The sequence below is a fragment of the Cuculus canorus genome, chromosome 13 (assembly GCF_017976375.1).
Source record: "Cuculus canorus isolate bCucCan1 chromosome 13, bCucCan1.pri, whole genome shotgun sequence".
Classification (NCBI taxonomy): domain Eukaryota; kingdom Metazoa; phylum Chordata; class Aves; order Cuculiformes; family Cuculidae; genus Cuculus; species Cuculus canorus.
The window spans coordinates 460,090-484,044 of NC_071413.1; the positions used below are offsets into that span (position 1 = coordinate 460,090).

At 44.0% G+C, this 23,955-nt stretch overlaps 1 protein-coding gene across 1 annotated transcript in view; it reads left to right on the forward strand.

Annotated features, from left to right (window-relative positions):
• Positions 1–23,955, forward strand: part of SHCBP1 (SHC binding and spindle associated 1) — a 255,291-nt gene that overhangs the window by 75,999 nt on the left and 155,337 nt on the right. Inside the window, exon 19 of the mRNA XM_054078490.1 lies at positions 12,205–12,358. The gene's annotated coding sequence lies outside the window, so the exon portion shown is untranslated. The remainder of the gene's footprint in view (positions 1–12,204; positions 12,359–23,955) is intronic.

Below are 23,955 nucleotides of genomic sequence, written 5' to 3' on the forward strand. Positions count from 1 at the left end.
TTATTTGAATGTTCAGTGTAGTGGAGTAGAATTGAAACTGATAAATTAGGGGTTTTATGCTTTGCTATCTTCAAGACCATCCTGCAGGACAGAATACACAGCATAGCTCTGTCTCTGCTCTGGTCTCCCTGTTGGACCAGTATGTGTGTACTCATCAAGTAGCTATTAAGCCAAATTTGCTTTGCTTTATTTGAACAGCTGTTGTGTGATAAAACTCATTACACTTGGTTGAATTTTCCTGTAGCTGAAAGTACTGCTTAGAGACTTGCTCTGTATTGAGAAGAGGGCTTGATTTTAACTATTGCTTTCAAGGTGGTGATGTTATGTTTGTGACTGGCCAGCCTCAAGCCTGAATGGAAAGATAAGCGTGTAATTGTGCATATGGCTGTTTCTGTGGAAATAAAATCTCTGAGCAATACGTCCTTACAGTAAAAAGCCTTGAGTGCCCAGCAGTGGGTTTGGTCCAAGGGCTGCTATAGCCAGTAGTAAGATTTCAGTGAATTTGCATTGGGTTTTGGGGCTAAAAATACCGGTGATCAAGATATGGTGAGAGTGGGTAGGAGCTGCAGTCTCTTTGTTCATCTTGCTTTAGTTGCTCTTAATGAGAGAGATTCTTGGAGAAATACATGAAATTCTGAGATTAATTATGATGATCCTTTTCCCTTAAAGTATGAAAAGCCCAGTCTGTGTTCGGTTTGACTGAGCTGGTAGAAGTGACACTCTTGGGAGAGGATAAGCCAGTAACCTTAAAAAAGGTGCTTAAAACCCCATAAGATTTCCCATGTTCAGCAAAACAGAGCTCTGGCTTTGGGGAAACATATTTTATAGGCAGTTCCTAGAATTACAGTTGATTAGTGGGAAAAGCATAGCCATGGTATGTGGGCCATTCATTGCCATTCTAGTGAAAAACTACCAGCTCCAGTGTGCACTCTGCAAAACCCTGTTGTAATTAGAACTTAATGATTTTTCTCACTTGAGTTATTCATTTCTAACGTTCCTGATCTCCTCACTAATCCAAGTGTTTGTTATGGGCAAGGTCTAAGGCAGGGCTGAGGCGATGGGTTTGCTGCATAAATGTGTGTTTGCCTACCTGCAGGAGGATGGGTATGTTGCGAGTGCTGTAAGTGGTGTCAGCAGCAGCTTTGCCATCAAACTACTTGCCAGCTAGAAACTACAGGAGCTCAAATGAAATTCTGAGCTAAAGAAAGGTTTAAGAAGGGGTACAAAAGGTGCTTATCTTGAGTAACATCAGGTTTTAATTTAAAGACCCTCAAATTTCTCATCGTTATGATTCTGTTTAGTGACTTCTAGGATTTTCTTCCAGAATGCTGCCTTGCTGGACTGCAATGTACTTTTCAGGGGTTGAATCCTTAGGGCTGCCGCGTGGAATTGACTGAGCTGCCTGGGAAACAGCTGCAAGAAGATATTCCTAACAGAAGTCACACTTTGAGATTCAGTGGGTCTTAGTGCTTTGTTTATACCTGGGGGACGTGATATTACTGTTATTTTTCTTTCTATACATAAAAGAAAAAGGTACCTGAGCAGGCAGTGTGGTGCAGGCCTGCGGTGTGCTTGTCAGCGGGCTGGCTGTGAGAGCAGCAGAGCATCAGGCGAGTGGGTTTGCTGGGACCAGTGAGCGCTGAAGAGCAGTGCCCTGCGTTGCTGGAGCCTCTCCTCGCCTGCAGTTCCGAGGCATCCATTTTGTTTGGCAGTTTCCAAGTCCCCGAAGTCTGATCTGTGTTTGCTTCCCCTGCTTTACTGCAGCGGTGCCTTGACTCAATGTCAGAGCAGGACCCTCCATCTTAAGCAGAGAACAGACAGGTGTCCACCCTGACCCACTGGGCCCATTTTCTGAGTCTGGATTGGTATTGCCGCAACACTTTGATACACAGTCACATGCTGCAGCGAGCTGTGTCTCCCCCAGCAGATCCCCTGCTTGGTGCCCAGCCGGATGGATCCACCTGCCTGCAGCTGGGCACGAGGAGCAGCTGCCCTGGTGCTGCCATGCGCTCTCAGCTGTGCTTCCCTTGACAGCCGAGCTCCAGGCATCCTGGGATGTCTCCTCTCCCTTGTGTCCCGCAGGCCAGAGTCAGGAGGAGGACAGGGTTTGCCCTCAGTTGCTGGTTTCAGTAGGGCCCGGTTTCTGGGGGCCTGGAAGTCGTTCAGCTTCAGGGTATTTAGGTTTTCGTGTTCTAACTAATCTGTAATGTCAGAACAACAAAAGGGACACCTTTCCTTTGTGCAATACATACTGTAAGTCTGTTTGAAGTCACAGAGAATGGAACATCTCTTGGGGTCATGAACCAAAGTACCAGCACGCCAGAAATAATGGGAGAGGTCAGCGGGAATTGCATTTTACCTCTTCTGTAGAAAGCATTTCAAACCTACTTGTGTTTTGTCATCATACCACAAGTAATATGGGTTGGTGTTCGTGGGAAAGAAAAATCCTGCCTTGATCTGGGGGACAGGTGCACATCCTTACTGTGTTTTCCCATCCAAGGACAGATGGTTCAGATGCTGTCAGGCTCTGCAATCCCCCTGTTCTGCTTGTGCTTGTTATTAGTCTGCTATAGAAACAGTTAACTACAAATGTAAAATGCTAGAAGCCTGAGAAACAACGCATTGCTGATGGGTGAAGTAGTCTGTTACTTGCTTAATTAGTTATGTTAAACAACTTGAGCTTTAGCATTATTAACAAATTCATTTCATTGTGTTAAATATTGAGGATTATAATTGAAGTGATGACCTTTGTCTCCTGTGGAGATACTAAGTTGTGCCAAGTTTGTGTCATCACTGCTAAATCAGAGCTGATCAATGACCGCCAATGGGCAGCCCTAACAGTGTAAAAACTGTAGAGGCAGGGAAGCCGGTTCAGACGCGCTTTGAGGATCTGGGGAAGAAAAGGAATGTTCTCTGCTATGGGAAAAAGTGGAAAGAGATTGCATGATTGCAACTGGAAGTAAGAAAGTGCCAGTATGTGTTGCTCGTGAAAGTGTCTGTTGGCCAATGAAGGTGACTTCTGACCCCAGACTCATTGGTTAGAGTGTGCATTCAGAGGAGTGGAGAACGTGTGGAGCTTTGATCTATTGCCACTGTTTTCTGAAGCTTGGTTAAAAAGGCAGGACTGAAAAAATAGCAAAGGCTAGGGAAAGTCTTGGAAGAAGCCAGAATCTTCATCCTGAGTCATATCAGTGCCTGTCTAGAGGGTATCAGGTACTGAAAATCAATGGGTTTAAAAAGAGACAGACTGTCCCCTGGCCAGGCTGTTCCCATCAAGCATGTGCCTAAATAGGCTTGTGTGTTGTTTCCCTTCTGCAAAAAGCACTGAGGCTCTTGCAGTAGCCTTCAGGGGTCAAAGAGCTGTGCTACCAGGAGACCTCACCAACAGGAGCAGCTACAGTGCCACAGCAGCTTCGTCACAGTTGGTTGGGTTAATTCAGGGCTCCACAAGTTCCCCAGTTACTAAGAAAGCTTAAAGTATTAAAAAAAATCCAACCGAACAAAAAGGACCCTGTTGACCCTGGGTGGCTTTGGCAGAATCTATGTAATGTGCTAGGTCTGGGGTAGTTTATTTTTGGGAAGCAGTGGAGAAATCCAAGCAAGAATTTATCGTTCTTTCTGTGAAAAAGATTTCGTGGCAGCGGCAGATGGGGAACGCTGGAGCTTCTTCCAGCTTAGACGTGCCTAAGGTAGAACTTTGTTTGCCTGCAGAAACTGAAAGTCGAAGAAAGCAACTGCAAGCTGTCCACTGTGGTGCACTAGAAATGAATGTCAAACCTCACTTGTGAATCTGCTGCAGTGCCTACGATATCTGCACCTGTGATAAGGATAAACCTTTTGACAAGTATAATGAAAGCCTGTGAATAAGGAAAGGCTTCATGTTGCACTGGAAATGCAGCATCAAGAAAAGAAGTAAATAACAATTTCTGCCTGGTGGGATTTAACAACTTAGGATGCAATTGTATGTCATTTGACATGGTGTCTGTGCCCGTTACAGCAGGATGCGAGGAGCAGTCCAGAACAGCGGCAGAAGTCAATGGAAATGATGATACATCTTAAACCTGAGCACAGGTGCCCCAGTTTTATCCTGGGGCCCCACTGTGATGAGTTCTATATAAATGCAAAACCTAAAGGCATTTTCTGCTGAAAGGATCACTGTGTTCCTTTTGTGAAATAATAGACAAATCCAGTTTGTAATGCAGTACGACTGCTTTTATGATTGATGCAGCGTTTACACTGTGATCACAAACAGATTGAGCCCCACTTTGCCGTGCAGCTGGAAAACACAATGAGTGATAATTGTGTCTTAAGGGCTTGTAGTCTAAAAGATATGGTAAGGAGGCAAGAAAGGCAAGATGGAGCAAACTGCAGAAACAAACAGTGCGAACGGTTGGAAAAGGTGTCATGTTGGTGTGCGTTTAAGAAGGGTTTCGGCTGGGTTGTGCACTGTTAATTCGCTTGAGGGGTTTGTAGAGACCAGCTCATGGCAGCTGCTCTGAAACTGATTTCCTGGTGTTCAGATTGTTGCGGCTTTCTGTTACACCTAAGGAAGGCTGTTGACAACAACACACACAGAACCAGGCAGAAAAACGGGGCCTGTTCTTGTCGATAGAAGCCTTAAGTGAATTATTAGAGAATTACTTAAGAGGAAAGCAAGAAGTCAAACCCCATGTTATTGCTATTCCTATGAAATATGTTTCCCCTGGACAAGATACGAAGCTGTAGAACCACAGTACTGTGAAGTCTGTAAACAATTAGAATAAATCAAATATTCTCCTTTTGATTTGGTTTAGATGACTTTAAAATTAACTAATGTGCTTTCCTGAAACCAGTTTTATGTTTTCCTAATGGCTTTGGCTACAAAATAAGATCACCAACAAAATGATGGCCTAACCACAAGGACCTTTAATGATCTGTTCGGAAGTGCCGTGTTACCTCAAACCGGGCTGTCTGGTGCACACTAACACTTACATGTGGTACTGAATGTACGTGGAATTCCATTATAATGATTTTTATGCAGTTTGAACAAATATTCATCTCCATGTTGTCAATACTGCATGACAGTTTCAGGAACACTTTTTGTTTTATTTATTTCTTTTCAATAAGCTGGTTCAGCAATCTACTGAGAAGGCAGGTAGGTCCCCCTGAGGTGGATGCCGAAGCTCTGTAGATGTGATATATGTATCAGCTGAAGATTTATCCCAGCGGGAGTTAAGATATGGTTCTGTACTTTCCCAAGTGGAGACCACAGAGCATTGGATTCATCTCATTGAGGTGGTTAAGAGCACATAAAATATTCCAAAGGGATTCAAGTGGGAGTGGGCTTGGTGGTGGTGGCTCTTAATAATTTAGAAAACAAGTAGAAGTGCACACAAATACAGAAACAGACGTAGCCTTCAAAGATAAAACCTTTTAATAATTAAACTTTTCTAATGATCTTGGACATCTCCTGGGGTACAGCTGTTCTCCCCACCTTCTAATTCAATGGTCTATAGAGCAATTACAATTCCAAACCATCATTCCATTGCTAGACTGGAGCACGTTGGGTTTTATTCACTCTGGACAATGGATTTTTAATCGTGGTACATTATTGGGTTTTACACAGAAGGTAGAGGTCACCAAATGTAGTCCGTTCTACTGTCGTGTTTGTTTAAATATCCCTTTGTGCTTTACTTTCTTCACCAAACCTGGCTCCTGACAGCCGTGCACTCACAGTGTTGCTGTAGCTGACTGAGGGTGTAGTGCAGGAACTGTTTGAGGAAAGAGACTTTTACAGCTTACAAGGACAAAGACGTTTCCTTGCATTCAGTTTCTGGGAGTAAATTTTATTAGATCTTAATATTTCTGTGAAAATGTGGGAAGTGAAGACCTGTTTGATTTGCCCACAAAGAGATGTTTCCTGCTGCCTGCTTGGATTTCGGGTGTCCTCTGCCTGTCTGCCCTCCTCCTTGGAAGAGCCACGTGAGGTTCTTCCTCACATGAGACGTCCAGCAGCAGCAGTCCTCCCTCTGTGTCATCTATACGCCCCTGAAGCTGGGCTTGCTCCTTTGAGCTCAGCCTGTTGGGAATTCCTGGAACCTTTTGGCTAGCTTAGCAGACCCTGAGAAAAGCTGAATTTTGAAGGTTGCCCTGTTGGCTTAGGAGCAAGAGAATTCCCATGTGTTATAAATTCTCATAAGGAGGCAACTTCAGAAATGGCTTACAAGTCATATTCAAGCAGTCAAAGGAGTGAGGAGCTTCCCTTCAAGGGAGCCTTTGCATTCCGAGGGTGTTTGGGTGCTGAAGGTGGCAGGAACATTCAGCAGACATATCTGTGATCCTGTTGATAAACCTCTTCATCCTCTGAATACTTTAATAGGAACTGAGATTAGTTATTTCAGTCTAAAATAATTTAACTTCTGTTGTAAACATCGTGGAGCTGTGAGAGAGAACCTGGCAGTGAAAAGAATGCCTTCACCCTTATTCCTGCCAGTCCTGCCAGACTCTGCTGACTGCTCTTTGAGCAATGTTATTTTTCATGTCTGTTAAACAGATGCAGCAAGGTGTCTGTGTGATTTATAGGCGACTTGCCTGGCAATGCTGGGATAGTCAGTCGGTTTTACACATCGTTGTTGTACAATTTTGTGAATATATTACCAGTCACTGAAGTCTCTGCTCTCTCCTTGGGTGCTAATGTTTGGAAGCTTCTGAGAGGACGAAGATGCTGAAGGGAGTCTGAGAGTGGTACTGTCAAATGTCAAGCTGACACAGTCCTATTTTCAAAACCAGTTTAGCTCGCTAGGCACCGGGAGACAAATAGGTTTCCAAAATCAGATTGCTGAACACTTAAATCATCCTCGACGGGGTTTAAAACTTCTGGATTTTAAATGTGCTCATTTAAGCCCTCCTTCTATGGCTTTAGGAGTAAACCCTGTTCTTTGAGCACCTAATCCATGTAAAATCTCTTTGGCTTCAATGGAACTGATTTTCTTGAGCAATGATACATAAGGAAACATTACAAAGAGCAAAGCCACATGTGTCACATGCAGCACAGAAATATTTTCTTTGGCTGTGAGGTTACCTTGTGTGAATTTTCACACAGGTAACATTTAATCTACTGTGATAATAATGTCTGAAGCACACAGTGCTTCATTTGGCTTCAGGAGAGTGCAACAGGAGGTTGGTAATCCAGCTGTCTCCTTCTGAGGGAGAGGGCTGTTATTTTCTGTGGTGCTCAGTTACCTCCGAATACGCGTGAGCTGTGGATTGCCCATACCCCAGATGGCATCCTTGACTTTCAGCAGTTTATTACAACGGGTAGGCACCTTCCACAGCAGCAGCACCACTCTTGGAGCCACCTGGAGGATGCTCCAGCTGCTTCTGCTCTGCAAAAGCACTGACCATGTCAGTCCTGTGGCACCTCTGTGTGGAGCTGCTGCCCGACAACCTTGTGAACCTGATGGAGTGCAGAATTGTGCGAGAGACATGAGCAGGGAACAAAATCAGTCACATCTGAGGTGCAAGATAAGCGTTCTTGAATTTGAAAGCAGTTATTGCAATGGAGATTATTTCTTGCTTGATAGAGTCAGGTTGGCTGAGTTTATGTATTTGCATAATGTGAGCTGTATAGCTTTTGACTGTGTTTAACATTCAAGAATGGGCTTTTAGGCGAATTGATTTGGATTGTCATCAGGAAGTGTACAGGCTCATCAGGTGTGGAGCTGGGCACTCGCTGCTGGCACCATCACAGTCCCTGGTGGTTTTGTCACTCTGGTTTTAGACATTACTCACCTAAAACTCCTGAAAGGTAAAACCAAGGCGTGCAGTTTACATTCTCTCCTGGTTCACCATCACCTCCAGTTGCCTCGGTGTAGGAAAGCACATTGTTGACAGTATTCCTTTATACTGGCCTAGATGTATCTAGTGATAAGGTGTCACTCTCACTAGATTAAACAGACCCATGACCCTTGTTACTTCTCGTATTTCCTAAAGGAAGAAATAAGTAGGCAATGAAAAGGCCAGTGAGTGAGGAGGCTGAGGGCTTTGCCAGTCGTAACCTTTCAAGTGTTTTCATCTTAAGGGAAAGATAATAGGAAAAGGATGTCTTGCTTCTCCGGATTTGAACATCCTTCCAGACCTGGGATGGGAGGTTATTTTCAAAACCAAGTGTGATTTGTGTGGTGTGATTCCAGAGGTCGGAGTTTAGCATTCTTTAATAGCCAGATTCTCCATTGACCTCAAAGAGAGCTTTGTGGGAGAAAGGACCGTGGGATTCGTCTCGCAGCGATTCTGTTCTTTTTTAACAAAGAAAAGTCATGGCTGGCTAACACCATGTGTTCTGCTGCAATCCTGGTTTATCATTTACAGAGTAAATGTACTGTTGAATATTGAAGAAATGGTTCAGACTTTTAGCAGCAAAGTTCTCTCAGGTTATTAAACCGGCATTATAATTTCTGTTCTACTGATGTCACAAATGAGGTTTTGCAGGATGGTTGTGACCAATCAGTAATAGGCTGAGCCTTAAAAAGGCTCCTGTTAATCACATCTTGCTATCCACTTCTCAGTCTGGTACTGAAGGAGGTTTGGTGCTCAGCAGACTATCAAATCGCAGAGCTGTTTTCAGCTTTTTTTACAATGCTGCTGAGCAGGTTTCTTACCAGTTTAAGGTCTCCAAGATTGTCCATTCCTTGTGCCTTAATTTAGTGTTCATATCTCACACATAGTATCTTTTTTCATCAGTGTGATGCATAGGGATGCATATAGGTGACTTCATCCGAAAGGGGACCCAGTTATGCTGGGAAAGGTGCTCTTTCAGAACCAGTCTGTCGTCTAGGCAGGCAAGACAGGCCTGAGAGTACATCTCCGCATGCTAGGAGGTTAGTCAGCTAAAAAAGAAAAGGAGGGCTAATCAAGTTAAATTGGTAGTAGATGAACATTTATTGTTAGGATATATTACTGTAGTTAATGTTCTAAGTACATATGCTGTGTTTCGGTATTTTTTCCACATACTTCAATAGAAGTATGAAAAGAAAAGGCCTGTGTTTTCAAAAGCTGTGGAGATTTCTATTTATCCTTTCGTGCTTGTATTTCACTACTTTGTCTTGTTCTTGTGTGTATCTGCACCCATGCACACGTATTGATCAGTTGTTATTACTGTAGGCTTTCAACAGGATGATCACTGCAATTAATTTATGTGCTCTTGTTAAACTTTAGATGATTGAATTTTAGCTTTTGGTCTTCACTCTTTCTTTCACCCAGAGCCTTCATTGTTGGATTTTAACAAGTTAAGTGACCTTTACATCTTGTCTGCTTGTAGACGCATTTCCCCAAGCACTACAGGACCGCTGCCTTCTAGGAGTGAAGTCCGTGCAGATGGAGATGTAGGAGTTTTTGTGTGAACATGGTACCCCAAGGGATACACTGCGATGTTGCTGCAATAGAGGTGAGGACAGGGAATGACCAAGAATCCCTGAGTCGCCGAAACTAGAGGCAGTGTTCAGCAGTGGTCGAGGAGCACAAGAATGCAATACCTTATGGTTCCTTCACTGCTCTGGGTTTCTTTGCTGAGTGTTTTTCTGGAGATTCTTCTGTCAACATCAGTTTGTGGTGGCTTTTCCTGTTCCTCTTTCGTGGCTACGTTTGATCTTGTGTGAAGTAGCCTTCATTTCCCTGTAGTAGGTGTGACATTTCTGGCTCTCCTGTAGCACAGGAGAATATAAGAGATGGCAGGAGTTAAATGACCTGTCTTGGGCCTGTCTGCTGCGGCTGTGAATGCATGTGACAAGATAATAGGGGATGGCAAAATATAAGCAGTCTTTACTTTTCTGCCTTAGAGGCTGCCCCAAGGAGATTATGTCCGTGCTTGGGAGGCTTTGTGGAGATGGCCTCAAGTGTGCTTGGCAATTCGTAGGAAGAGCCATGCCCTTCCCAGTGGGGAGGAAGCAGAGAGGAGCTGTAGCTCAGGCTGCCACGCAGGAAAAGAGCAATTGCGGAGTTTATCGCCATGCTCTTCTGCCCTGTGGGGTGGATGTGTCGGTGTGAGTCTGCAGGCCTGTGCCTGGGGCCTCCCTCCCTGTTCCCACTGCCGCTGGGTGCAGCCTCCATGCATTCCCTGATGATCCAAGCTCCGCATGCTGACACCGCTTTGAGCAGCGCTGGTGCTTTCAGCCGCTGCGAGGGAGGGAGAAGGCACACCACAAACCAGGCCTCTGAAGGAATGATTTGAGAAGGGAAATTTTACCCAAAATTACTGTTCCACAATCTTCGCTTCTTTACTTAAAACCACATGGAAACAGATGCTAATGTGGAATCATTGTAGCCCTAATTGAGCACCCTTCCAAACACTTTCTATATTTTGTTCTTTATAATCTAAATTAAATCTGTGAATAATAACGATTTAATGATGTGAGTGGGGAAAGAAGTAACCCTTCTGAGTGAAAATGTGACTGTGTGAAGTCTTAGGGATTAGAACAACACTTGGGTAAGCGCCGCTGACTGAGAGTGGTGCTGGCCACACGGAGCCTGCGTGACAGGGATTCTGAGCTTGCTCTGGCCAAGTCCACTTCCATCTGGCCAAGCTTTCTTGTCCACTATGCTTGTGTTTGGTTAAGGAGACTGTGGAGGATCTTGAAGTAAATGGAAACCTTAATGTGCAGTGAGGAGCTGCCCTTAGCAGAGGAGTGAAGCATCCTGTACGTGTCAGCGTGTCTCAGCCACCTGCCCCAAAGGATTCTGCAGACCTCTGTCTTTCACAGACCTGTCTTGGAAAAGGGACCTGTGAGGTCCCACAACGGTTAAGTTATTAGTCACATTTAACATTTGTCTATCACTGAATTTCATCGTGTTCCATAAATCAGAAATTACTGTATGGTGTGTGTTCCCTCCCCTCTGAATGTGTGATAGGCGTGATCTTTCCTGGCTAGTCCTGAGCGAGTGATTGTTACAGACGTTGTCTCACAAACCTGACTAATCCTCAGTACCTTTTCATTTCCTAATCTTAATTAAATCTGTGCTTGGAGAGGACACATGATGCGAATGGGAGAAATTACTTGGTGTGAATCAAAAGCCGTGATATGAAATCAAACTGGTCAGGATTAAAGTGTGTTTGTACCTGAGCTTTTAAGGACCTTTTCTTTACCTCCTGCCATTTTGTTTAATGAAGCGAAGGGGCAGACTTGCTGTCCAGTTCCTGAGGCTCACAGTGATGCCTTCATTGCACCTGGTTCTCTGGGAAAGGCTCTGTGTTACCAAAGAGCTTGATAATATTACTTTCTGTCTGTCCTAGCTGAACCCCTCTGCTTCACTGTCCGGAACAGAAGCTCCTGTTCATGTGACAGCTATTTCTGCTGTAACCCGTTCCCAGAGGCAGCTTCCAGCCTCCCAAATGAGGCGGCGACCCAGGAGGTGTGGAGGTCGAGGGTAACAGCAAGAGGGGAGGGAGGAGCAACCCTACCTAGGTGCAGCCTGACTGCCTTCCTGCCTGGCGCACTCGCTGCTGAGGGGGTGCTTGCTGATGGCCTGGAAGCACGGCAGCACTTCACCAGCTAAAGAAAGCTCCGTTAGCTCACATGTGGGATCTAACCCGCACATTTGTTCAGGGCAGGAGCAGTGAGCTTTTACATGGTGCTGTGTTGTGCATAGGAGAACTCGCACATCCCTTGCCAGTTCCACTGGATCCGGGTCATGGAAGCCTTGCGCATGTGTGAGAGTGTGCAGAAGCTGCTTTCCTGAACAGGGCAATGTCTTTAGAGAACCTGCTGCAGCTTTTCTGCATACTCAGAGCTGTCTGTTGGTACTAGTCAGGCACAGCTTCATTAGCCTGGCTCGAAACCAAGGCAAGGAGGGGAGTTTTACTCGTTTCTGTGATTTTACTGAGTTTTGGGTATTGGGATAGGAAGTGTGCTGTTGTAAATCAATTTGGCTGTATGCTGTTATAGTAAGTAACAAGCAAAAATATCTCCATACACATTTAAATGTTGGAACAGTATGTTCATAAAATGAGACGAGATGTTTTAGAGCTTATATATCTATTTATATATAAACCTTCATATTCAGTCAAAATACTGAATTAACCTGTTTTCCTGTCCAGACCCTTTAAAAATAGAAAAAGATTCAGACCTTGGGGCAATTCAAGTAATGGGAAGTTAAGTTCAGCTTCTGAGGTTTTGGCTTTATAAAAAAATAATGCTCACATCTGCTGATTCTTGGTTTGTTCACTGTTTAAAGCTTGTTTGGCAGATTTACTGCTGGCTGCTTTTGGCGTGATTGGATCGGTAACCACAACAGACCGGATTGCCCTCGTACATGAGAGAAACACCATGCACCTTCCAATAGCATCAGTGCTGGGAAGACTCCAGTGTTCCTAGGTGTCCAACTGAAGGTCAGTGTTCCCTTACAGAACTGCAGAGGAGCTCTGGGGAACCTGGCAAGTATTTTGGTCAATGTTCACATTCCAGGTACAGCTTTCCTGCATCGAGGGGAAAACTGATCTGTCTTTATTTTAAACTCCCGCAGCTCTGTTAACTTTCTCTCCTCGCAGATCTCCTCTGTGTAGCCATATAAGATAGGGAAGCAAATGGATGGCAAATGAGAGGCATTAATGTCTTGAACACTTTGTTCTTGTGCTATTTTGGTGCTGAACGTAATCCATCTTGTAAATACTTGAAGATATGAACACGACAAAGTCACTGAAGTTTGAGATGTCAGAGTTTTTTGTTTACCCAGATTCAAAGTCAAGTGTTGCCCACAATTACCTGTCTTTTTGGATAAAGCAGGGACCTCACTTGCCAGGCACAGGGACCCGGGAAACGTCAGCAGAGCGGGGCTTGGGCTCAGGGTCAGGAGTGAGTAGCAATCAGGCTCCCAGCCCTAGGGAGCAGGTAAGTGTGGCGTCTGATAGATATGTTTAGATGGAAATTGTGTAATGCTTCATAACTATACCAGATCCAAAAGTAGTCCAGAGAAACATCTTAAAGTAATTTAGTTTTGAGGGGAAAATTTAATTTTAAACAGAGGCTGTAATAAGAAATAAAGTGCCCATCGGATACGTATCACTATAATTGGTGTCAGCTCTGCTACTACAGCTTAACTGCTCTTACCTGCGTGCTGAAGTTCAAGGTTGAAAAGGCTCATCTGACTTCCAAAAAGTGTTCTAGTGAGAATATAGAGTGTGCTTGTACTGTATGTGCTGTGATTTTGGAGCCCCTCTCTAGCTGTGTGTGTGCCCGCAGGGTGTCATAATGCACTGAGACGATGCCCTTAACGTGCTTCAGCGGGGCCAGCCCTGAGCTGCTCAGTAGCTGGGCCAGGTGATCCCTGCAGTCCCTCCAGCCGAAACAGCCTGTGCTGTTCAAAATGCCTGTCAAGAGTCCTGCCATTGCTTAATTGCTCTTCAGCTTGGGAATAATGAGTTAATGTTTAATGTGTGCTTACAAAGAAAAGTTTAAGGTAGGCTATTTGGGAAGATCATTTTGAGCCAGGTTTTCGTCTCCAAATGACTTCAGAGTTTAAGTAAGTTAGGCGATACTGATGAAGATGGGTGTGGTCAGTGGAGAGGGTGCGGCGCATGTTGCAATGCCATGGGTTCGTCTCTTCCACACTCTCCGTCACTGCCCCACAAAAGGGCTGCTTGTCAATGGTGGGAAAATGTCTTAGTGACTGCGATCGTGCACTATCTGCCCTTCTGGCCTGTTTTAGCGGCTGTTCTCGCTGGTGAGCGGAGTCAGAGTCTACAAAGGGGCTCAAGAGAACTTTGTGGCAGTTCAAATCATTCTCATGGAGCTATCAAAGAGCTGTAACCAAGCCAAGGAGGGCTTTGAACCCAGTGGCTTTACATTTAACATTTCTTTTGAACAGTTTTCTGGTGGATTTGTTTTTAACCTTACTTTTCATCTACTTTGTAATATAGCCCGTAGAGATAATGGAAGACCCAAAAAGGGATTTTAAACCCTGAATGAGAGAGGTTTGGTTTCCACTGTGGCATTATCTATGCTTGAGTGATTTTTTATTTTATTTTTTTCTTCTCAAAACTTCTGAATGATTCCATCTCATGAAGTTCTCCCCAGCGCTGCCCGCGAAGGAGGGGTTCTGCTGAAATCAAGGTGGGTTGTCCTGGGACTGAGAGCTAGGACCCAGAGTCAGAGTTTTCAGAAAACACCCCCAAAAAGCCAACTACTCAGAGCTCGAATCCGAAAGTGGACAGATAAGGATATTTTTCCAATTGAGCTTTTTTGATAGAAAATAACTTCCTACCTTTGTACTGAAAAGCACAGCTGACACAGCATTCTGTGCTGCAGTTTCTTGCTGATTTTCCTGATCTTGTGGCATTGTAGGCTTTATGTCCCACACTTTCCCTCACCTCCGTTACAAAGCACATGTACTTTACTTTGGCAAAACCATTGTGCTCTTTGTTATGTTCCGGTGAGAGGAAAAATGTGAAAATTTGCCAGGGTTTGTTTGTATTTCTTTTTCTGTCTCAAAACTCAAGGTATTTGATGAGGACTTGAAAAGCTTTCCTTGAACTAAGGTATTTTAAAGGTACATGAGGTTGCTGAAGTTGTGCATGCTTTCTGACACTATAAATGAGAAACTTCTCAGGAGGCCAGATATTATTTGTATGTAAGTTAATGCAGCTGTGGGAGAAATCTCACACTATGAGCAGAGTCTGTGGAAAGGGCTGTTAACAGCACAGTGTTTACAGGAGATTGTTGCCATTGAAATTCCTCTTCTCGCTTAATTGATACTTTTTTGTTGAAAAATATTTTTCTCCAGGATTATGTTTGTTAAGAGCATATTGGCTCAGTTTAGAGCCTGTAAATACTGTAAGGAAGCGAGCAGTAGCCCAGGCAATGTGGAATAGACCTGTTTGCTGCCTCTGGGGACTGCAGTTACCTCTGTGCCGTCATTTCTGTTTTAAACCAAGCGCAGCAGGAGCTCTGCGAGCCCCGGTCCAGCCGACAGTGTGCGCATTGGATGCAGTGGAGCAGTCCTCCCCGAGTACTTGTTGGGTGTATTTCGTCCAGCGGATCCAGCGTGGTGATCAGCCCACTCCTGGGCAGAGTCGGGAGGGGTTCAGGACCAGCAGGTGTTTCTTCAGTGTCCTCCTCGCTTTACGAACCAGGTGCTGAACTTACTGTGAGGCTCTGCCCCAAGGGCCTGCACAGCTGGAGCTCCAGAATTCCTGGGTAAATTTAGGAAATCTTTGCTTTCCCCAGACGCTGCCTTGGTAACAAACAGACAGGGCGGCTCAGGCTGGGGTCGGCTGGATTGCATGCTCTCCCTGGTAAGAGCTGGTGCTGCCTGTTGTCGACGGCACAGGGGCTTGTTCTGATTTTTTAGTTATTGGGACAGCAACGAGTGCGTCAGTGCAAAGAAATGTCAGAGAGCCTGAGGAAGCAGGGTTTGGGGGTGCGTAATGCCATCATGAGCGCCAAGTTACTTGAAGGAATGCTCAGATAGAGGAATTCATTGCAGTTTAATAATTAGTGAATTTGTACTAATTAATATATCAAAACCAAATGAATTGGGTGACATTTCGGCGACCAGATTAAATTAAATGTCTGCAGTATGTTAATTTGAGCTCATAAAAAGCTAATTTGAATATGTAATTTCGATCAATTAGAAGTCTCTTCTCAACTTTAAATAAGTGATAATAGAAATATGAAAAAGATGGGTAGCTGCTAGGATTAAATGAGTGATACATCTGGGAAAAGTAAATTACAGTGTCACTTTTAAAATAACAAGTGAGGTTTAAAATTTAAAAATAACATGCCTATATAGAAATGTGCAATAGCTGCAAAAAGTCATAATTCTGATTTTTCTTTTTTCTTAAGAAAATCTCTCTAGATACGAATTTTTCATGATTAGTCGTTAGTTTTACCTGCAAAAGATGCAGACTGTAGTAACATTGTCACTTGCAGAGCAAACTTAAGTGCAGGAACTCTCACAGAAACCAGAGCGGCCCTCACTTCCTTCCAAAAATTGACGAGTAAAAGCTGCAGATGGTGTGTGTCCTTCTGAATTGCCACAGTGAAGTCAAACTGGATATAAGTCAGGGCGAGTGGAACGAGAGCCTGCCCTGACAATGTCAGTAGCAGATAGGGGATGCACAATACCAGTCCTGGGCTGGCTGGCCTCGCTGAGGTGTGCTCATGAGGGCCTTGGGCGCATCCTCGGTTCTGGTGCATGTGTGCCCTGCGAGGTGCTTCTCTGTAACCGCTGGGCTCAGGCAGTCTCTGACGGGGGTTTGCTGCCTGTGCTTTCATTGTGGGAGCAGCTGAATTCTCCCACCAGCAGCGCAGGACAGGGAGGCCTCTGGCTGCTAAAGGAGCCGTTAGCAACTAGGTACGCGGCAGAGACAGAGTTCTGGAATGGGTCTTCTCAATATTATTGAAAAAAAAAAAAGGTGTAGAGAACATATTTTCTTACCCTCCATCTAATGTAAAATCTCGAGTTGTAAAAGCCCTTGCTGAAAACCCGAGGGTGTGTTTGAAACTACTGTGTTTTGCATGGCAGCTTTGTGCACTGCTGCTGTGCCACTAGGCTTATTAAATTATAATTATAATTTTAAGAAAACTATTACAATGGGGTGGAAAACCTACAGAGTTCATTTGAGAAGAGGCAGGAATAGTTAAACTCACAGATTATCATCAATGGAATTCAGCTGTAGTTAATTTAAATCCCCATTGAGCCATTCTTATGTACTGCTTTTCAAAGATTGCAGAGAAAAGCTGATCTTTGTGCTGCAGGAAAACGTGATTAAGATCACCTACCTGAGACGTTTGTTTTAAACTAAATTGCTGCATGTTGATGAGGAAGAGAATATTTACAGTCTACAGCGTGTGCATGAAGTGTAGCTTCAGCTGGTTTCTTTCCCTCAATTTAAAATAATTTCCTTCTAAATCATACATTCCATCAATTCAATTGTGTATTAGAACAGCCTTTACAATATTGAAGTGACTTTTATCAGCGCAGATCCACCGTGAATGGCACATGCTCGGACTCCTACTGTGTAGCCATGCACTGCAGGAAAGATGATGTTGAAAATGGAGAGGCAAGTAGTTTTTTCTATTACAGTGTATTTGTGGCGAATGAAGGTTCCTGGCTTTGGAAGGCTCCAAGCCACGAAACTCTGTTTTTGTTGGTATTCGAACAGTGACAAATTTCCTGCATGGCAGCGCAAGAGGTCACGCAGGCAAAGGCCCCCACCTCGCAAACCCAGTCAGTTTTATAAACCCTATTAGAGGAGTAAACTCACTTTCTGGAATTTTCCTAGTTATGATGTCCTCATCCAAAACTTCTGGAGTTGGTGAGATTTTCTTCATTTTGAATTTACATGCATTTCACTTCGTTGAAAGCAATTAAAATTCATGGTTTTAATTCACAGCTTTCCCTTAAATAAATTAACCAAAGTCCAGAACAGTTTTATTTTATTTTACGACTATTCATGGTAATTTCTGATAACTTCATATATGGGCATAAATTTTTTTATGTGTGATCCTTCTTCATGATGCATTTATGATCTGTAGAGTTGGGAAGAAAATGTGAGTAGAATCTGAGCGCATCTTGTCTGATGCAGTGAGATCCGTTTTTCCTGGAGATGAAGCAAACAGAGATGTTGCGATATATGCACACGCATGCCTACAAGTGTCTCAGTTGTTCCAGTTGTCCAGCACTGCAATGAGGCAGCGGTGTCCTGGCTATTGGGCAGAGATGTGGATGACCTTAGCAAGCAGCAGACCTGTGGACAGTAAGTTATGCTATAAAAATATTGGGAGGCTAAATACTTGGTGGGGAGTTTGGGTCAGAATGCAGAGATCAAGTTTTTGAACCTATGCACTAAGTTGGGAACACCCTTTAATGCTGACTCACTGAATGAACTCTGTCTTAAAAAACTTATCTTTATAGGATCTTTTCATCCTTCCTCTCCTGCTCCAGAAAGCTGTCACACCGAGTGTACCTCTATCTGTAGATAGAAAGGCTTTTTCAACTCAGAAGGTTGTGGTTGGTAGAGATAGTGCGAGGTTTTGATAGCAGTAAAATAGCCTTTAGCACAAGTGAAAGAGACTTTAGCCAAGAATCTTCATCAAAAGTTAGTTTCAATCGCAAATTTCCCACTAGGTGCAGTACTTTCAAGAAGACCCGTTTATAATTCAGATGAGTTGGATGCAGGTTAAAACAGAATTGTCTCCTCCTCAGTGTGGGTTTGCCTAGATATAAAAGTCAGAAGCAGGAATCCATCCTCTATGAACAGCTGTCTTAAAGCAGCTGGTCTTTAAGGTGGTGGTAAAATGCTGCCAACAGCCACTGACCTGGTGATCTGAGTGTTCCTCCGTGGATGGCAGGAGTGATAAGGAGCTGTAGCACAGAACCGTTTGTTAGAGATCTGGGGGTCAGGTGAAACTCCTGTGATATGATCTGGTTCTGGTTTTCTTGGCCTGCCTGTTGTTTTTTCTAAAAACTGTAAGATATCTAAGAAGTGAACTCTGTATTCTGAAGCTGCTGGCACAGTCATTGCCTTCTGAAGCCATTAGCGCTTGAAAAGGGCAGGTGTTACCATGAGTAGGCATGCTTACCTTGGTCAACCAGCTGCTCTGCTGGGGTTGGCTCCAGCATCTCCCGATGACATTGGGAGGCTCCAATAAAACACGAAACTCGAGCCACTCTGCCTTTTAATCAATTGATTTCCAATCAATTTGAGTTGCTGAAGAAGGCAGTTTGGAAGCCCAAGTAGGAACCATATCTCAAATCAATTTTAGAACTTTGACATGGAAGGAGGAATTTTAAGCTGACGATTAAAATCATAAAGGTAGATTTAATCATTGCAATAATGTATTTAAACATCAAATTATGATCCATCATTAACTCACGGATTTTACCTGTGGAAGTTTATAGAAGGTGAATGCCTTGTAATGGCCAGGGTTTAGCTCCATCACTGCTAGACAGTATCTTACAGGTCAGTAAAGTATGTATGTGTCTTATTAGTTCTTTTTCCTCTCTGTACCAAATAACAATGAACTAGAACAAACCTAACATTTTTGGGAAAGCACCAAAAGCCAAACAGTGTTCACAGGAGGAGAACAGCTTAAAACCTACATTCTGTTCCTGAAATGGCAAGGAAAATGCAAAATGAAAAGGTGGGTGATCTAAGACAATAACTGACTGCCGAAGCAAAGGCACATATCTGGAGCAGGAGGTGATGAGTGGATGCACAAATACAGAGTAGATGTGGAATAATGGAAGGCACTTTTTTATACAGAGGTTACTCTGCACTCTGCTGTTGGTCAGCCTGGACAGACAGGGAGCCTTGGTCCTAGGGAACGCAGGGAAAGAACTGACAGAACAATTTGATGTCTTTGTGTCACCCCATTCCTCTGTCAGCCTCTCTCCATCAATTATCTACAAGTAGACTGACTCTAAATCGTGCTGCTTGTTCTGCGTAACTACTGTAAGAGGCACGATGAAAAGTTCAGGTCCCAGACCTTTATCATCTCAGATCCTGTAGCTTCCCCTTTAACCTGATGAATCTTGTTCAACAGTCCTTTCCCTGTAGCTCCCCAGGATGCTGCACGTGTATAGTGAGTGATAATGACAGGAAGTGTAGGGTTTGAGTTTGTAATATGTGCCACTATTTACATGAAGTTGTCATTACCTGAGCATAAAGTACGTGTAGGAAAGTCTTGGACTGTTGTACCTGTCCTTTCCACAGCACAGCCATCTTGAAGAGTAACCGAGCACTTCCTGATCAGAGTTGTCAGAAGGTGCTTCTGCTGCTCTCTTGCCAGGACACCACTTGTCTAGCACGGTCGCATGAACTGCAAAGATTTTCTTCTGCTTTGTTTGCATTTTCTGGCCATGAAAAACATAGCGTTATGAATATTTCTGTCTTCTCTTCCTTGCTTTCTCTGCTGCACAGATTTGTGTAGGGAAGTCTTTTGTGACTCTATTAACATGCTTTTCTTGGCAGTATAATTCTTAAAGCTGACTTATTTTAGATACATACAATCCTATCGGTCCTTCACTTCTGCCTGCATGGTAGGCAGCCCAGAGTGGGGAGCTAATTCTGTTCTCAGCATTTAGAATTTAGATCCCACTGACTTTATTCTGATAAATGCTGTGGATACAGTAACAGACTCGTGCTTTGTGGTAATAGGCAGTAATGCGGTGGGTTTCTGTAGCTTAAAGCTCAGTTCCACTCTAGGATGCCCTTCCCGTTGACGTTGCATACACTGAACATCTGGGCAGAGGGAGGGTTTGACCCTGGACTGGAGAAATTAGTTGAGCTACCACAGCTACTTTTCTCTTTTATGGAAAGTTTTATCACACCCCAGGGTATGCAGCAGTTATTTGTGAGCTGTGTGCTTTGTAACCTCAGCGAGACACAATAATTTATAAACTTGGCAAGAGTTCCCAGTGTTTCTGCCAACCCTGTTCATTATTTGGGGGCAGGATCTGCTGTATATTTCTAGAGTACTTGCAGAGTGGTCTGCTTGGGGCTCAATTAGTTGATCTTAAATTCCCCCTGGTCCTGTTCTAATCCCTAGTGATAACTCAATTTTTAATGTAGTGTTTTGTTTCTATATTAGGTTTTCTTAATTTATTACATTTTCTAAATTAATAACATGTCTCGAGCGCCAAATGTGGATCGTACTGATTCTCATGTATTTTGAATGCTGTGAAGGTGAACTGAGGAATTGTAGAGGCTTCTACTTCGACTGCATTCGAGAGACCTTCAGAGTGACAAAGCAACTGCCGAGAGACCAGGGTAGCACCTGCAGCCAGAATTCCACTCCCTGCTTTAGGCCACAGGCATTCTGGACAAGAGCACCTCAACAGAAACACTGTGAGCATTTTTACCACACAAACAGAACAGATTTCTGCCCTAAATTCACTTCAGAAGTTTTCCAAAGCTCTTTAGAAAGCAAACACTGGGTGGGCGACCAGTGTTGAGAACGTCAGCCTGCCTAGGTTACAGACTAACGTTGGTCACGTGGTGGGATGACTCCAGATGCTTGAAGTCCAGGCAGCACTGAAGTTTATATAAAAATAGTTCTGTTCTAGCATTAAAAACCGGCACTGTTTACACAAGTGCTTTAATAACATAGCTGTAAGCTTGAACAGCCTCTACTCTGTCAGATGTATCGTGGGGTGATGGTTCCAGGTGTCCAACATCAAACTGGGAGCTGCTTCCCCACCAAAGGCACGTGGACGCACTTGTGAACTCCTGGGGCCACTCTGCTGGCAGACTGCGTTTGCCTCTAGGTCAGTGTGGATCAGTTGTTCATACGCTTTCTGGGTTGCATTATTCTCCTGACACTGTTCTTAACTTATTTTGTGCTCTGAAGAACCAATGTGTTTCAATTCCGTTTGTGTGTAAGGGCTTGCATAAATTCACTGATGAGATTTCTTCATACGTCTTCTCCTTGATTCTAACAGCACGATTGTTCTTGCTGTGATTTATGTTTTCAGAATACTAAATATGCATTCCTTTTAAAGTACCCCAAGATCTATTTATCTTCGAATTTGAAGAAACAAGACAGAGGTTTTAATTTGTAACAGTACATTCTAACGTGCAAGCCTTTTGCTGTAATAATTCCTTTTAAAACGTGTCAATCCTCAGCGCATGCTATGTTGAATTTACTTTAACTAATGAATATACATCATGCTTGGTTTTGTTCTATGGATGTCTGTCACTTCAGATTTTTGTTTTGTTCTACCACTTCTGGTCCTTTTATTTAATCTCCTGTTTCAGTCCCTATGTGCCCAGAAGCTGGGTCCTGGCAATGACGTGGTGGTGTCTTGCCATCTTGTGAGAGCTTTCAGATGTGGGAGATGGTGCCAACCAACATCCCCTGTGGTCCAGGATAGTGCTGTTGGCTGCAGTGTTTTACTGTAACACCTTTTTATGGTCTGTGCAGTTCTTGTAAGGGTTTAGAAATACCCATCAAATATTAATGGCAAAATCCTGACATTGCTTTAAATAGATATATCAGTCAGAGTCATGTTGCAGTGCTCTGGAAGGATTTCAGTGCAGTAAAAGTGTGATTTTCTCTTTTCTGTGAGTGATTATGTGTGAGTGCTGGCAGACAGGAGCCCGGCAGGGGACAGAGATGGTGGCACAGGTGTAGCTGGGCGTTGTGGGACGATAGGCACTCTCAGCACCTCCAGCAGGCTCCGATCCCGCTCTGCCTGCAGCCGGTTTCCCCTACCTCAGCACCATCCTCTCTCTGTGTCATTTGCAGCCATAGCTTAGTGAAGGCTCTAAAAACTGCTGTTGCTGCCCAGGAGGCAGAGGGGCCGATGGTTCCCTGTCCTCAAGCACTGGGTCTGAGTTGCTGCCCTGTGCCCTGGGCTCTTGGACTGAGCTGGCTTTGGAGCAAGCAGGCAAGAAAATAAATGAACAGTGCACGAGCGGAGTTCTCCCCATTGGACGCGTTTCTGATGTGTATCTATGGATCAGGTGTACCCAGAAAACTGGCTGTGATGGTAGTTTGATAATCCCGGGTTCAGTTCTGCAATCACTGTTGCAAGCTGCTGCTCAGCAAGGTGTAGCAGATGAGCCCCACGTAAACAATTGCAGCATCGCTGTTCTGTGTTCGCTCTCTGTGTGAGGTACTGACTGCTGTTCTCTTCCCTGCACACAAAATGAAACTTGATGAAAAATGATCCCTCATTTTCCAAGGCTGCTTCTTGGTCTGGTTAGGGCATGAATAATTCTCTCTCCTGACAGATGTAGCAGTGGGCAGGGCCTCAGTCTGGGTGAAAGGTCTGTGGTGGCTGCTGCTCTGTGCGCAGGACCCTGCACCGGGGGATGTGCTAGTTTTCTAGGCCTTCTATGGCCTAGGTTGTTATTTTCTGCGATGAGAAAGAACTTGTCAAAAAGTTCCTGATAAAGTAGATTGTTGGTTTTTTGGTTTTGGTTTTTTTTTTCTTTAGAAAATGCCGTTTCTCCGATACCAAAATGGTCTAAAAAAGTATTGACTTTGAATTTGTTTTTAATAACTTTGAGGAACTTTGACCTGCTCTGTGCTTGATTTGCAGTTTAAAATATCACCACGTAGGCTGTGATAAACTTTACAGTACAAAGGGAGAGGGAAGCACCAGCAGGATGAAGTGTTTAAGTTTTTATTTTATGAAGAAAGCAATTTTAAAATTTTAATTCTCAAGCTGGTTTGTTTAAAATTTTTCCATGCACCAGGCATTGCTGACTTTGAGCAACTCCGTCTGGAAGCTCAGCTCCTGTGCCTTCCTTAGGTGATCTGATATCCACTAGAGGACAAAGCAGGATTAGGTAACCTGGGAGGAACAGAGAAGATGGAGTTTGAAGACACGGGCATGGGGTTAGGCAGGCTTTTTGCCAGGCTTGCTTTGCCACTCCTGCTTCTATATGGGGCTGGTCTGGTGTTGGGGCTGAGCTGTGTATCCCTGTGGCTCAGCATCACCTCCAGTTTCTGAAGTGTGAAACCTGGAAGCCGTGCTAGAGTGCAGCGATTGTGGCTGTGAAAACTGGTAGTGGGTCTTGTGAACGCCCGGTGCCCTGATGGCATTTGGTTGGGAGATGGAGGAGTTAAGAAAATCTATGTTTGCTGGTTCTTCAGAGACTCAGGCTATGGATAAGTGACAAAGCTTTTAGTGTGTTTAGAAGTTGCTTTAAAATGCTGGCATTGCAATTCTCGCTTGGCTGCCTTTGTAATGACTTTATTTTTCATTACTGGAATTATGAAAAGGTTTAAACGCGTGTATCTGTCAGGTCTTGAGTTGTATGCAGCTTGCAGGGAGCAAGACTATCTCTGGGCTCAGAAAAAGCCACAGCCTTATTAGAGTTGTCTAGAAATAGCTTATGTGCTCTTCCTAACTACTGGCTGCAGACAGTGTAAAAGTAGTTGTCCTGCTGTTGAAGGTGGCTGTGAGCTAATTACCTGTTGTAATTTAACAGATACCAGATCTATGTTAGTCTGATACTGTATTCTGCAGAGAATA